We start from the raw sequence: 13,847 nt of genomic DNA on the forward strand, positions 1-13,847 counted from the left end.
ATGGCGCGTGTGTTCCCCAGCTGGACGGGACGCAAGTCCATCGCAGCGTTACTCATTTTTGCCAGTTGAGTGGACTGGAGCAACGTGAAATGAAGTGTTTGATCAAGAACACTACATGTTGCCCGGTCCAGGAATCGAAACCACAATCTTATGATTATGATGCTGACACCCTAACCACTAAGCCACACGCCTCCACTATACAGAAGGATAATAGGAACTTGAAATCTGTCATAAAGGAGGGCGTAGATAATAACTAAACACAAACTATAGAACTGCCAAGACAACAGAGAACAGAAACAATATTTGACAAAATATAACTTGATTCCAATGTCATTCAACAAACGGCCAACCGACAGAAAAACCAAATTCCATAACTGAATCCGGTTTTCTTGTTTATGCTCAGATCAACTCTGAATGAACCAATTTATGATTCAAAGATATTCCTACTTTTACTATCTCAAGTTTGGGAAATCATTAAAGTCTAAATATTTTTACAAAATTCTTCAAAGTCATCAACACTTTACATAATGTTCAATGTATTCAATTTTTGTATTTCCCCTCATTTTTGTTGATATTCAACTTTGAAAATTTTGTAAACCATCAAAAGCGGAAGCTTATTTATTATCTTGCTTATATTATTCGGTGTATACTTATACTCTCTCTCTTTCTCTTCTATTTGTTTCAGTCATTTGACTGCAGCCATGCTGGAGCACCGCCTTTAGTCGAGCAAATCGACCCCAGGACTTATTCTTTGGAAGCCTAGTACTTATTCTATTGGTCTCTTTTTGCCGAACCGCTAAGTTATGGGGGATGTAAACACACCAGCATCGGTTGTCAAGCGATGTTGAGGGGACAAACACAGACACACAAACATATACACACACATACATACATACATACATACATATATACGACGGGCTTCTTTCAGTTTCCGTCTACCAAGGCTTTGGTCGGCCCGAGGCTATAGTAGAAGACACTTGCCCAAGGTGCCACGCAGTGGGACTGAACCTGGAACCATGGGGTTGGTAAGTAAGCTACTTACCACACAGCCATTCCTATGCCTATATTGAAAAAAAAAACAGGATATGACTGGAGGGAGATTTGGCTGATATTTCTAGCAGATAGGAGCTCCTGCATTGTGCTAATGGTGTTAGGTGGTGTGGAAGATGACAACTGACAACAGAAATATTTAAGTTTTGGAGTAGATACTTCAGTCTGCACTTCAATAGTTTATTACTTGGCTGTCATAACAGACTGCGGCATTAATCGACGACACCAGCCAATTGTAGAATGGCTGATATCAAATCATACTAATTAACACACACTTGTCACCATAATTATGTAATTATGTTGTACAGAAAACATGAAGACAGTCGCCTTATTTAAACATTTATTTAACAAAGATATTGTTGTAGTTTTTTTAATGATACGGAAAGGAAAATCACATGCTGAAAGAGAGGGGATAGGGGGGAATAAGAAATGTGAAAGAGGAGGAGGAGGAGAGAAATAGATAAGAAAACAAAAAAGAGAAAGAAAATGGTGAGAAATGTGATGAAGAAGGTGAGAGAGAGAGAGAGAAATAAGAATAAATGAAAGATACGAACGAGAAGGAATTTAAATATATTAAAAAAATGGAGAAATATAGGCGCAGGAGTGGCTGTGTGGTAAGTAGCGTGCTTACCAAACCACATGGTTCCAGGTTCAGTCCCATTGCAGAGCACCTTGGGCAAGTGTCTTCAACTATAGCCTCGGGTCGACCAAAGCCTTGGTAGACGGAAACTGAAAGAAGCCCATCGTATATATGTATGTGTGTGTGTTTGTGTGTCTGTGTTTGTCCCCCCACCATTGCTTGACAACCGATGCTGGTGTGTTTACGTCCCTGTAACTTAGTGGTTCGGCAAATAGATACCGATAGAATAAGTACTAGGCTTACAAAGAATAAGTCCTGGGGTTGATTTTCTCGACTAAAGGCGGTGCTCCAGCATGGCCGCAGTCAAATGACTGAAACAAGCAAAAGAGTATTTGAGTGAGGATGAAGTAAAGATCGGGGTGTGGGGTGAGAGGTAAAGTAGAATTAGAACAAAGTGAAAAATTAAATAGTGTTCTATCGAATACTGATTTCGAATTTTGGCACAAGGCCAGCAATTTCGTGGGAGGGGTTAAGTTGGTTACATCAACCCCCAGCGATCAACTGGTACTTATTTTATTAACCCTAAAAGGATGAAAGGTATTGTCAACCTCGGCAGAATTTGGGCTCAGAATATAAAGACAGATGAAATGTCATTAAGAATTTTGTCTGGTGTGTTAACGATTCTGCCAGCTCACCACGTTTGTGTTCTGTCTGATATTAATTATCTTAAGGTAGTGGTAAGTTTAATTAATTGTCTTAATTTTGGTAGAATGAGTAAAGTCTTGCAATATTTACTAAGACCCTTTTATATCTAGAGTTCAAACCCTTGTCAGGGTTGACTTTGAGTTTCATTCTTCTGGGATTTTGAAAATACGTCCCAATCAAGAAAAACTGGGGTCATGTTGATAGCTTGAAATTTGTCTGTGACTTTGTTAAGTTTGGAAGCATTCTAAAACATTAAATTCCTTGAAATAGTGAAGATGGACATATACTCCTGTTTTGGGTTCTATTTTTCCTGCTTGCATCACCAAATCTAAGTCTTTGAGTTTAAATTTCATCATGTTTCATTATCAAATTCTTTCAACTTGTAATTTTAATTCCTTCTCTTTTCTTGTTTTTCAAATTATTGATGTTTATCTGCTGCATTTGTAGTTCCAGGAAGTCGTTAGGAAAGTTACCAACCCAATAATAAAAACTGTAATTAAAGTCATTTGTTTCACTTTAAAACATTAATTATTTAAGGAAAACATGTAAATACCAAGTCAGGGTATTCTTTTCTACACTAAGCACAAGGCCCGAAATTTTGGGGAGGGGGGGGTCGGTCAGTCGATTAGATCGACCCCAGTGCACAACTGGTCCTTAATTCATCGACCCCGAAAGGATGAAAGGCAAAGTCAACCTCGGCAGAATTTGAATTCAGAATGTATAGATAGATGAAATACAGCTAAGCTTTTCGCCCGGTGTGCTAACATTCCTTATTTCTTTATTGCCCACAAGGGGCTAAACATAGAGGGGACAAACAAGGACAGACAAAGGGATTAAGTCGACTACATCGACCCCACTGCATAACTGGTACTTAATTTATAGACCCCTAAAGGCTGAAAGGCAAAGTCGACCTTGGCGAAATTTGAACTCAGAACAAAGCAGCAGAGGAAATACCGCTAAGCATTTTGCCCGACGTGCTAATGTTTCTGCCAGCATGCTGCCTTCAAGTTAGGGTAAATATTAAAAGAAAAAATAGTCAAAAGGAATATAAAAATCTGTGATTAAATCATTAGAATTTCAAGAAAAAACATTTCAGTTTTACAGGTTTCTCTGGTAAATAATTAAAAGTAGGTTATTGTAAGGAAAGCCTCATAGTTTTTTAAGGTTGTATTTAGATTTAGCAGCAAATTCTTCAATTAACCAACATGTAAACAGTGAAATAAAAATTGGCTTAAAGAGAGGAAGTGTATGGTTTATGAGTTGTGGAGTAGTTTAACGCAGCCAGTGTATGTGGTGGATTGATGTGTGTGTGTGTGTGTGTGTTTATGTATGTTGATGTGTATACAGTGGAGAAGGGTTGAGTTAAAAAAGCCTGTTGACCTCTGACCACTGCTTAGGGTGGAACAGGAAGCAGATACTAAAAGACCAACTTTGGTGACATGACATAATAAAAGGGAATGTTTATAGTTCAAAGGAAAATGCCTAAATGGAGCAGTGAGAAGAGAGCATGGGGCGGGGTGGGTGGTTAGGCAGGAGGCTATGTAAGACGGGGAGGGGCTGATAACTGAATGATTTAAATGAGACCAAATAAAAGTAAAAACTGGTTTAGTGGCAAGATGGACGGATGTTTTCTTTCCGGTTTTTGTACTTTTGTCTCTCAGCAAATGATGACCATTCAGTTTTTGTTTCTTTCTCTTTTTCTAAATCTTAAACAACCTCCATGTTAAATAGATTAGTGAGTGCTTGATGTAATTCATCTATCATACTGCAAATCTTATGATATGTAGGGAATCAGACCCCACCCACAGTCCTTGTTGTTCCAGGTATATCATGACAGCAACAAGCTGAGGACCATACTGTATACACTTTGACATACAGTGAGGAATTGTATGGGCTGCAGCTTAGATGTGGTGTACTCTCTCCACTTGCAGAATGAGGGAAATGAATGACACTGCTTGTATAACAGTGACACTCGTTTACAACTATCACATGATGTCAAGACAAGGAAACCTGAACATACACAAACACATACAAATATACATGCATACATACACAACAAGCTTCTTTCAGTTTCTGTATACCAAATCCACTCTCAAAGATTTGGTCAACCAAGGGCTATAGAAGACACCCAAGGTGCTACAATGCAGGACTAAACCTGAAACCATGTAATCAGGAAGTGAACTTCTTAACCACACAATCACATCCACATCTCTTAGGATCTGTATGCTTCTAGAAAGAGTTTTCTTTACTATATTTCATACATGAGAAGTCACCTTATGAGTATATAACCTGTAAAACATTACCCTGAGGTACTTTCCCTTCTGCCCTCTAGTTAATTGCCGTAGATTTATTACAGACATAATGCATATATACATACATATACAGGGTGGGCCAAAAGTAGTGTTCCAACTTGAGTTTTTGAAAAGAATATATGATATGTAATGAAAATGAAAAAATTGTCAAAATGAGGAGGTGCTCCATCTTGTACAATGGTATCGAAAATACGGCCAGATGATGTTTTCACACAACACCAGGTAACGATCACCATTCGTCGTCTCTTGTTGCACATGGAGTGCACAAATTCCTGAAGACAATATTGCCGCCCAAATGACAAGAGAAGATGAATTGACATGCTTTTCCCAAACTACTTCAGGGTCATCTTCTGAATAACAGAAGCAGTTATGGTGGTTGGTTTAACTGGAAACATGGAAGGTCACTTTATCAGAAAAAATGAGTCGATCAAAAAATCTGGAAACTCTGGCTTCTGCCAGCGTTCTCTCACAGAATTCAACACGTTAAATAATCAATGACAGAAATAATAACAGCATGCTTCAAGAAACTACAGAACTAATAGACACATAAAGTTGGGGCACTAATTTTGACCCCACCCTGTAGACATATTGTACTTAGATAAACATATATATCATTGTTTTAATATCTACTTTTCCATGCTTGAATGAGTTTGATCAGAGTCATTGGGACCAAATTTTCTATAGCTGGATGCCCTTCTTGTAACCATCCCTCACCTGTTTCTAAGCAAGGTATATGTTTCCATGCATGGTGTAACTGATTTATTTACCATTATCACTATGCTATATACGACTGGCCACAGAAAAGAATGGTTAAACTATATTTGGTACAATATATTTAGAGGTTTGACTGTGTCGTCAATTGAGACCACAACAGGCATCAACAGGACCAGTGATAAAATAAGATGCTTATACTGGAACTGGATTGGACACATCCTCAGACAAGATCAAGAAAGTGATTGTATCATCATCATCATCATCATCGTTTAACGTCCGCTTTCCATGCTAGCATGGGTTGGACGATTTGACTGAGGACTGGTGAACCAGATGGCTACACCAGGCTCCAATCTGATTTGGCAGAGTTTCTACAGCTGGATGCCCTTCCTAACGCCAACCACTCCGAGAGTGTATTGGGTGCTTTTACGTGCCACTGGCACGAAAGCTAGTCAGGCAGTACTGGCAACGATCTCACTTGACTGTCTTTTCACGTGCCACTGGCACAAAGGCCAGTCAGGTGGTACTAGCAACGGCCATGCTCGAAATGGTGTATTTTATGTGCCACCTGCACAGGAGCCAGTATGGTGATACTAAAGTGGCATCCTGGGAAGAAAAGAGCAGCAGGGTGCCTTAAAACCACATGGCGAAGGACGAAGGACCATTGACAAAGAAAAGAAATAAGAGTGGAGAAGCTGGAATGAGACCAGAACAGTGGAAGAAGACAGAGCTGGTTGAAAAGATCATGTTGCAGCCTTATGTGCCTCGTGGCACAGAGAGAACTGTGTTGTAACTTAGATAAGACTAGTTCATGCCAAGGATCAGTATTTCTTGAATTTTTTTATGGTTGTTCATAGGAAACTGAGAGATCTTTATGACAGTATGAATAGTTATATATGTTGGGGAATGCAAGGATTCATTCTGGCTGCAGGTTTTTATGGAGATGTTTGTAATTTTTTTTCTGTTCTGGGGCTTTTAAAGTTTTACATTTCCATATTGCTTTTTATTGAGCCAATGAAAAGAAGAGGTTAAAACTGTGTTTAGGTGGAAAATGCAGAATTGTTTTCCTATTCTTGTTTTATTTGTGTTTTATTTATTTATTTTGGTGGCTGATTTTTCAAGAAATATTTGTTTGATGTTGAGGTTGTAGTTGTTGAGACCAATTATTGTTGTTACTGCTGTTGTTCTTTTGTTTTCTTTTGTTATTCATCTTCCATACAAATGTTTGCTACTTACATATTCTTCTGTCCTTTATTTTTATTCTCTTTTGTAGTTTCCTTGTTCCACTGGTGGACTTTGAGTTTTATTATTTCAGTTGCGTGTGGCTTCAGTGGATTGTGTTTGAGGTTGTCACTGGTTTTCATAAGCTTCTCTATTTCTGGAGTGTCATTGTATTATTTCATGTTACCCTTGCAGAAGATGTCTACTAGATGTGTCTATAATTATTCCAGTGACTCTACGAGCTGCCACGTCTACCCTGCTAATGATTGATGTGCTGTCCACCCTCAAGCGCCTAGAGTCTTTTTCCCTGATGTAACTTATTCCGTTCAGTTTCCTTGAAGTTTGTAAAAGCGGTTTTGGCTTTCTTCATTGCTGTGTGAATGTATGGGGAAGGTAATTAGCAGTCCAAGGAAAGTATCGGGGTGGTGGGGTGGGGATTGTTTGCCAGGAAGTTGTGTGGTAGTTGCTGGGTATGTGGGGTAGAATGTAATACCCAAGGAAGACCTTTGTGCTTGTATGGTGGCAAAAGTGTGTGTGTGTGTGTGTGTTTATTTATACTATTGTGCTTCAAATCAATGATTCATATTTTGAAAGCCAGTTATTTCCTGATGTCTCTATAATGAATGCATGTTTGTTTATACAGGAAATATTTGCTCCGTGGAATTCATCACATGACTTATTCTTATCATCATCATCATCATTTAATGTCGATTTTCCATGCTGGTATGGGTTGGACAGTTTGAAAGAAGCTGGGAAGCTGGAGGGCAACACCAGGTTCCCGTTGTCTGTTTTGGCAAGGTCTTACTAGCTGGATACCCTTTCTAATGTCAACCACTTTATAGTGGTTGGTGTCAGTTAGTTTCTTATGTTGGTACAGCACCACCATTTTTGAAGATGCTATGACAATCAACCCTTGACTTCTTCTTGCCTAAACAAACAGAATCGGAATTCAGAATCTAAAAGAATGCAACTAAATCCTATTATGTTTTGTAGCTTTTTGTTACATGGTATTCCACAAATACTCCCATTCACCACGCCAGGTGCTCCACAGATGTCAGCAACAAACACATCTGGAGTTCTGCAGATACTGTCATTCACTACATCTGGCACTCTACAACAGTTGTTAATCAACACACCTGGCACTCTACAGAGGCTGCTAATCAGTGTATCAGTTGCTCTACAAATGCTGCCGTTTGCTATATTTTTTAATATTGTTAAATTCATACTTCTATATCTGAGAGATGAGGAATTATGTACATTATTTACTTTTGACGGATATTTGTCCTCATCTTGTTTGTTGCTAACACAACGTTTCGGCTGATATACTCTCCACTCTTCTTCAGATGTCCTGGGGAAATTTCGAACCTGGGTTCTCATTCCTTTTTCGATATTATTATTATTATTATTATTATTATTATTATTATTATTCAGGTCACTGCCTGGAAAAGAAGCAGTACATATGCTAGGACATAATAACTTCCTAAGCAGACCTAATGCAGATATGAGTAGCATATGGGAACCGGTATTAAGGAAGGATAGGAAAATATTAGATTTATAAGCCCTAAAATTCACTCCAAAATTGCCCATGGGCATATGGCATAGTGGTTAAGAGTGTGAACTACTAACTGAGTATGATTCCAGACAGTGACCTGAATAATAATAATAACATCAAAAAATACCTTAGGAATGAGAACGCAGGTTCAAAATTTCCCCAGGACACCTGAAGAAGGCTGGAGAGTATATAAACCAAAAGAAGATGAGGACAATATCCGTCAAATGTAAATAATGTTAAATTCATATTTACAAAACTTCCTACCCATAACAATAAGGGAAAATAAAGTATTTCCTCTGACAAATACAGTTATCAGATTTCCCTTCTTAAATGCTATTAAGTGTTAAAGGGATCCGATCTTTCTTTAACCTAAAAATGACAAGACTGAAAATTGAGCTGGTTTCATTGGAATTTGGTTGTTAATTTTCCTGGCATGTTTGTCAGAGAGTCAGACTATTTAATGAATAATAAGGTATTTGTAGCAACGATAGCAGTGACAAGAGAAATAGTAATAACAGCAGAGGCAGTGAAGTAATCAGCTTTCTGTTAGAGTATGTTGTTCTGTTTGGAAACAAATGATTCACTGTTAAGTAAAATCAGAATTCTTGAGAGATGCCACTGTCAGTTAAGGATCAATCAATTAGAAGAAGAAAACAGCTTCCCCGAAGAAGCATTCCTTGTGTTCTGAAAACAGTTCCTTACTGTTGGCCATTAGAATGGTGTCTCTATCAGAATATTTTTCAAGTCTGTAATTTTTTAATGAAGACACGAGTATGGAAGGAAAGCACTGATAATTTGGATACAAAAAATTTATTTACTTGTAAACTTTAACCATTGATTTTACAAACTAAATATGAGCACAATCATACAGCCATGTGGTGAAGATATAGTGTAACCATGGAGTTCAGGGTTCAATCATACCACATGGCATCTTATTAAAGCTTATATAGCATAGAATTGGGTTTACCAATGCTTTGTGAAGGGAATTTGGTAAACAAATGTTGTAGAAAGAGATGGCCGATAAATCAGTGCCTCCACAGTAGATATGCAGAAATATGCTAATTCTGTAGAACTTGGCATAAAACACAGACAAATGAGTGAATGGATGAGTGTTGAGTGATATATTGACTGGCTAGAGGGAAGGGAGCCCCACTCAAGCCATTATGCCCAACCTTTGCTCCCCGGAACATGGATGTTCTTTTCAATTCCTTCCCTTGCTTGGCCTACAGCAAATCAAAAGGACCTTAATGAACAATCTTAACCCTTTGGCATTTAAACCAGCCATGTCTGGCCTGAATAGTTTACTTTCTAACTAGCCAGATTCAGCCTCTCACACCTACTCTACAATGTCATTCTAAAAAATAAACAATCATGTCATTGAAATCTCAAAGCTACAAGATAATGCAGGATTAATTCAAAACAATGTGAATAAATAAGGATTACATTTGACAGAGAAATCTGAATGTTAAAGGATTAATGCCCCCAGAAGGCTTTGAAAACAATAGTCACAGCCCCTTCTTCGAATCCACTTAATTCAATAAATATAAAAACAGAGAGGGGTCTCTGCTGAGTTGAAAAGAAATGGAGGATGGCTGTACCAACCAAATAATGAAGGTGTGTACAGTTAATGGAGTAAAGCAAGAGTTAAATGAGAAGAGATTGCTGGTAGCTTCTGATTTGTTTACCTGATGTTGCAGTGGCTGATATTATTCATGTATTAAGTTTGTTGAAACACTAAACAGGGTAGGGTTACAGGAGAGAGTGGAGTCAGGTAAATTTGCAGCGAAATTGTTGAGGCTGAGAAGATATTATTACAACATTGCTAATGTTACATAATGCCCTGTTATCCACTCTTCTACTTGTAAAACTAAATAAATATTGAATATTTATGACAGATAATAAAGGCAGAATGACTAACAAAATATTACTAATCCCAAAGAATTTTATTATTTTATGGCTTAGCGGAAAGAGCAGACACAACTTTTATGCAGAGTTTTGGAGATTGGTGAAAAGAGAGAAGAAGGCACCTAAGGCTTGTGGGTTATAAAAAGAAACGAAGTATTAAGTCACCCAGTTATTCTCAATCCAGAGACATGGCCCAAGTCCAAATCTTTGCAATAGAATAGATTCCATTAAAAAAAATCCCAAAGCCTTGTTGGTAGCTTTAAACTGAGTGAGGGATTTGTTTTAACACACACAAAATACCACAGGGTATCTGTTTCAGTAGTAATTAATTAAGCTGGGCCCTAATTGCAGGGAGTTGAAGAAATAATTAACAATAACAATATTAAAACAAATACAAAGATATTTCTTTCTTAGTAACATCTTTTTTTTCAAAGACAAACAAACACACAGTATTATTCTTTTCTACTCTAGGCACAAGGCCTGAAATTTGGGGGGAGGGGTCCAGTTGATTAGATTGATCTCAGTATGCAACTGGTACTTAATTTATTGACCCTGAAAGGATGAAAAGCAAAGTCGATCTCAGTGGAATTTGAACTCAGAACATAAAGACAGACAACATACCACTAAGCATTTTACCCGGCGTGCTAACGTTTCTGCCAGCTCACTGCCAGATACATAGTATTATTGATTAGCCAATGAGGGAGCAGTATTAAGTAATGAGAAAGTGCTATTAGCAAATGAGAGAGTGTTACTAGCCAATGCAGAAATCCCTCCATGGTTGCACGACTTGCTTGAAACAGCAGCAAAATCAAATTATACTCTACTGTCTACAAAAAAATGAAGGACACAAACTGCAATCCTAAATATATAAAAAGATGAGAAGGACTGTTATAGTTGGAATGCCCTTCATAAACATGTTCAATCAAGGCTGACCTGTGGTTAGCAACAATAACGACTGATATTAATATCACACTGAATGTTGTTTTACCGACCACAAAAGCTTTTACCTTGTTCAGGTAAAACTGATGCTTAGAAGTTTGGATCTTCTGAAGGATTAAAGGCATTGTTCAGCCCTGAAGGATGAAAGTAAAGGCCAACCTTGGTGGAATTTGAACTCAGAACATAGAAGAAAGTAACAATTTATTGCAAGGTTGTTTATCTGTTGCTCCACCAATTCTGCTGTCATTTCAACTGAAATGGTTTCTTTTTTTAGGTATTATGACAATATTTTAAAAGAGAAAGGTTTAAATTATATTCTACAGAATTAGCTGTGGTGTGCAACAAGTATTTATATTTGGTGGTTAAGGAACAAAAAAGCTCCTACTACAAGCTGTAAAAGTGGTTGACATTAGGAAGGGCATCCAGCCATAATTGCCATGTCAAAGTAACCATGGAGCTCGATATATAGTCCTCAAATCCACTGAATCCTGTGAAACTGCCCGATTCATGCCAGCATGGAACATGGATGTTAAAAGATGATGATGATGATAAGGAAGAGGAGTTATTTATCTCAGTCTGTAATTTATTCCTTAGACAAGTATCTCTGGTTTCATCATTATTGAATCTTAAAATATCAATGGCAGGTCCTCTGTAAAAGCATGAAACACCTGGGAAGTGTAATAATACTAATGGCAGTTGACACTATAACCTAATCTAAATCATATGACAGGGTAGGCTGTGGCAGTAAGAGGAATAGAAGGAAGGACATTCTAGTCTGGCAATAAGGAATATAAGAAAGGACGGCATTCTGTAAAGAAAAAAAAGCTGTCTTGGAATGTGTGGCATCAGAATGTTGACATCTGTTCAACATGTGTTCATTGGTAACTAAAATAAACAACGGCAGTGTTCCTGGGGATGCTTGGGGAAAACAATTTGGAATAATGAAGAAAGAATGTAACCAGAAGTTGGTAAGGTGCTCCAAGTTTTATGCCTGGGATGGTGGTGGTGGTGGTGGGGGAGTTTTCATCAGAAGCGAAATCTAAAAGTGAGAATTGATGTTTTCTTTCTTAGCAGGAAGAGAAGATTCAGAGATTTTAGTTACATTCTGTTTTTAAACAGCTTCCAGACAAGTGTAAGGGAAATAGTGTGAGATATTCAGTTTTTTTTATCAAAACCAATATTTAGTTAGGGAAAAAATAAATGAGAAGATAATATTCCGAAAACTTAGAGGAGAAACTATTTGGTTAAGTCTCAGATGAAAATATCTTTTGAAGCTATTAATATGGTGTTTTTCAACAAGAGAACAAAACTAGTAAGTTGGTACCATGATGATACTATAGTGGTGGTGGTGGTGGTGGTTGTTTTTGTGTAGGTACCAACTGGCAACTAGTCAGTTCTATCAGGTAAGGTCAATCAGTAAAATGCCACAGGTCAAGGACTCGATATATGAAATCAGATACAAGATGGCTATCAACACTGGCTGACATTGTTCTGTCTATGACTACTGTTGTTCCCATTTTATAACTGATACAGTGATACAGTGTCAATTGACTGCTGTTTTTAGCTGAGTCTGGCAAATACACAGAAGTTCTTTTCCTCACTTGCTCAAGTGATTCTGAATGTAACCCTCTACTGACAAAGCATGCAACTTTTATTGGTGATAATCTTTAATTATTTCTGTGAGGAAATAACAGATGAAGATTATAAAGTAAGACAAGTAAAAACACAAATAAAGCAATGGGTGACCTTTAGGGACTGCTCCTTAACCTCGGTTTAACCCCTTTGTTGCCACATTTCTGTTTCACTTAATTTTGAAATTAATGAAAAATTTCTCAAAATAACTTTGTCGGTAGTTATAGGCATAGGAGTGGCTGTGTGGTAAGTAGCTTGCTTACAAACCACATGATTCTGGGTTCAGTCTCACTGCGTGGCACCTTGGGCAAGTGTCTTCTCCTATAGCATCATTCTAATAACACTCCATATTTGAGTTAAGTCCCCAGGCTTTTAGAAATTATCACAACAAAATTCAGTAGAGTAACAATTGCTTATTATAAGGAGATCTTGATATATTTTACTTTTATCAAATATTCTTTTCTACTCTAGGCACAAGGCCTGAAATTTTGGATGAGGGGATCAGTCAATTAGGTCGACCCCAGTATGCAACTGGTACTTAATTTATCGACCCCGAAAGAATGAAAGGCAAAGTCGACCTCGATGGAATTTGAAATCAGAACGTAGCAGCAGACGAAATACCACTAAGCATTTTGCCCGGTGTGCTAACGATTCTGCCAGCTCACTACCTTACTTTTATCAAATATTACGATTATCATAGACAATCCTGGTGAACTTTTACATGAAATTTGTCTGGGATCTTCAAGTAAATATATTCCATATAATAGATGTTTGAAATACTCGTATACGAGGGTGAGTCAAAAAGTAATGCCATTTTGTTTAGGACAGGTATAATTACCAACACAGGAACATGTATCATACATCAAAATGAAGCTGGTCCTCTGTGGATCACATCCCTACTTCTCAACATAGTCACCGTTTCTCTGAATAGCAATGTTCCACCTTTGAATGAGAGCATGTATCTCTGCCCCATAAAATTCTGTTGACTGTTCTTTGAGCCACTTCTTCACTACCTCCACACTCGCCAGGTTTAGCGCCTTCAGACTATCATCTCTTCGGCACCACGAAAGAGGGTTTGAGGGGCAAGCCTTATTCCAGTGACAAGGAAGTGAAAACTGTAGTGAAGAATTGGCTCAAAGAACAGTCAACAGAATTTTATGGGGCAGGGATACATGCTCTCATTCAAAGGTGGAACATTGCTATTCAGAGAAACGGTGACTATGTTGAGAAGTAGGGATGT

The 13,847-nt window shown here is 37.8% G+C and overlaps 1 protein-coding gene across 6 annotated transcripts in view; it reads right to left on the reverse strand.

The window, feature by feature from the left end:
- The window catches only part of LOC106873757 (uncharacterized), a 294,459-nt gene that overhangs the window by 55,393 nt on the left and 225,219 nt on the right, over window positions 1–13,847 (reverse strand). The window lies entirely within an intron of this gene.

This window comes from Octopus bimaculoides, chromosome 6, assembly GCF_001194135.2.
Source record: "Octopus bimaculoides isolate UCB-OBI-ISO-001 chromosome 6, ASM119413v2, whole genome shotgun sequence".
NCBI classification, from domain to species: domain Eukaryota; kingdom Metazoa; phylum Mollusca; class Cephalopoda; order Octopoda; family Octopodidae; genus Octopus; species Octopus bimaculoides.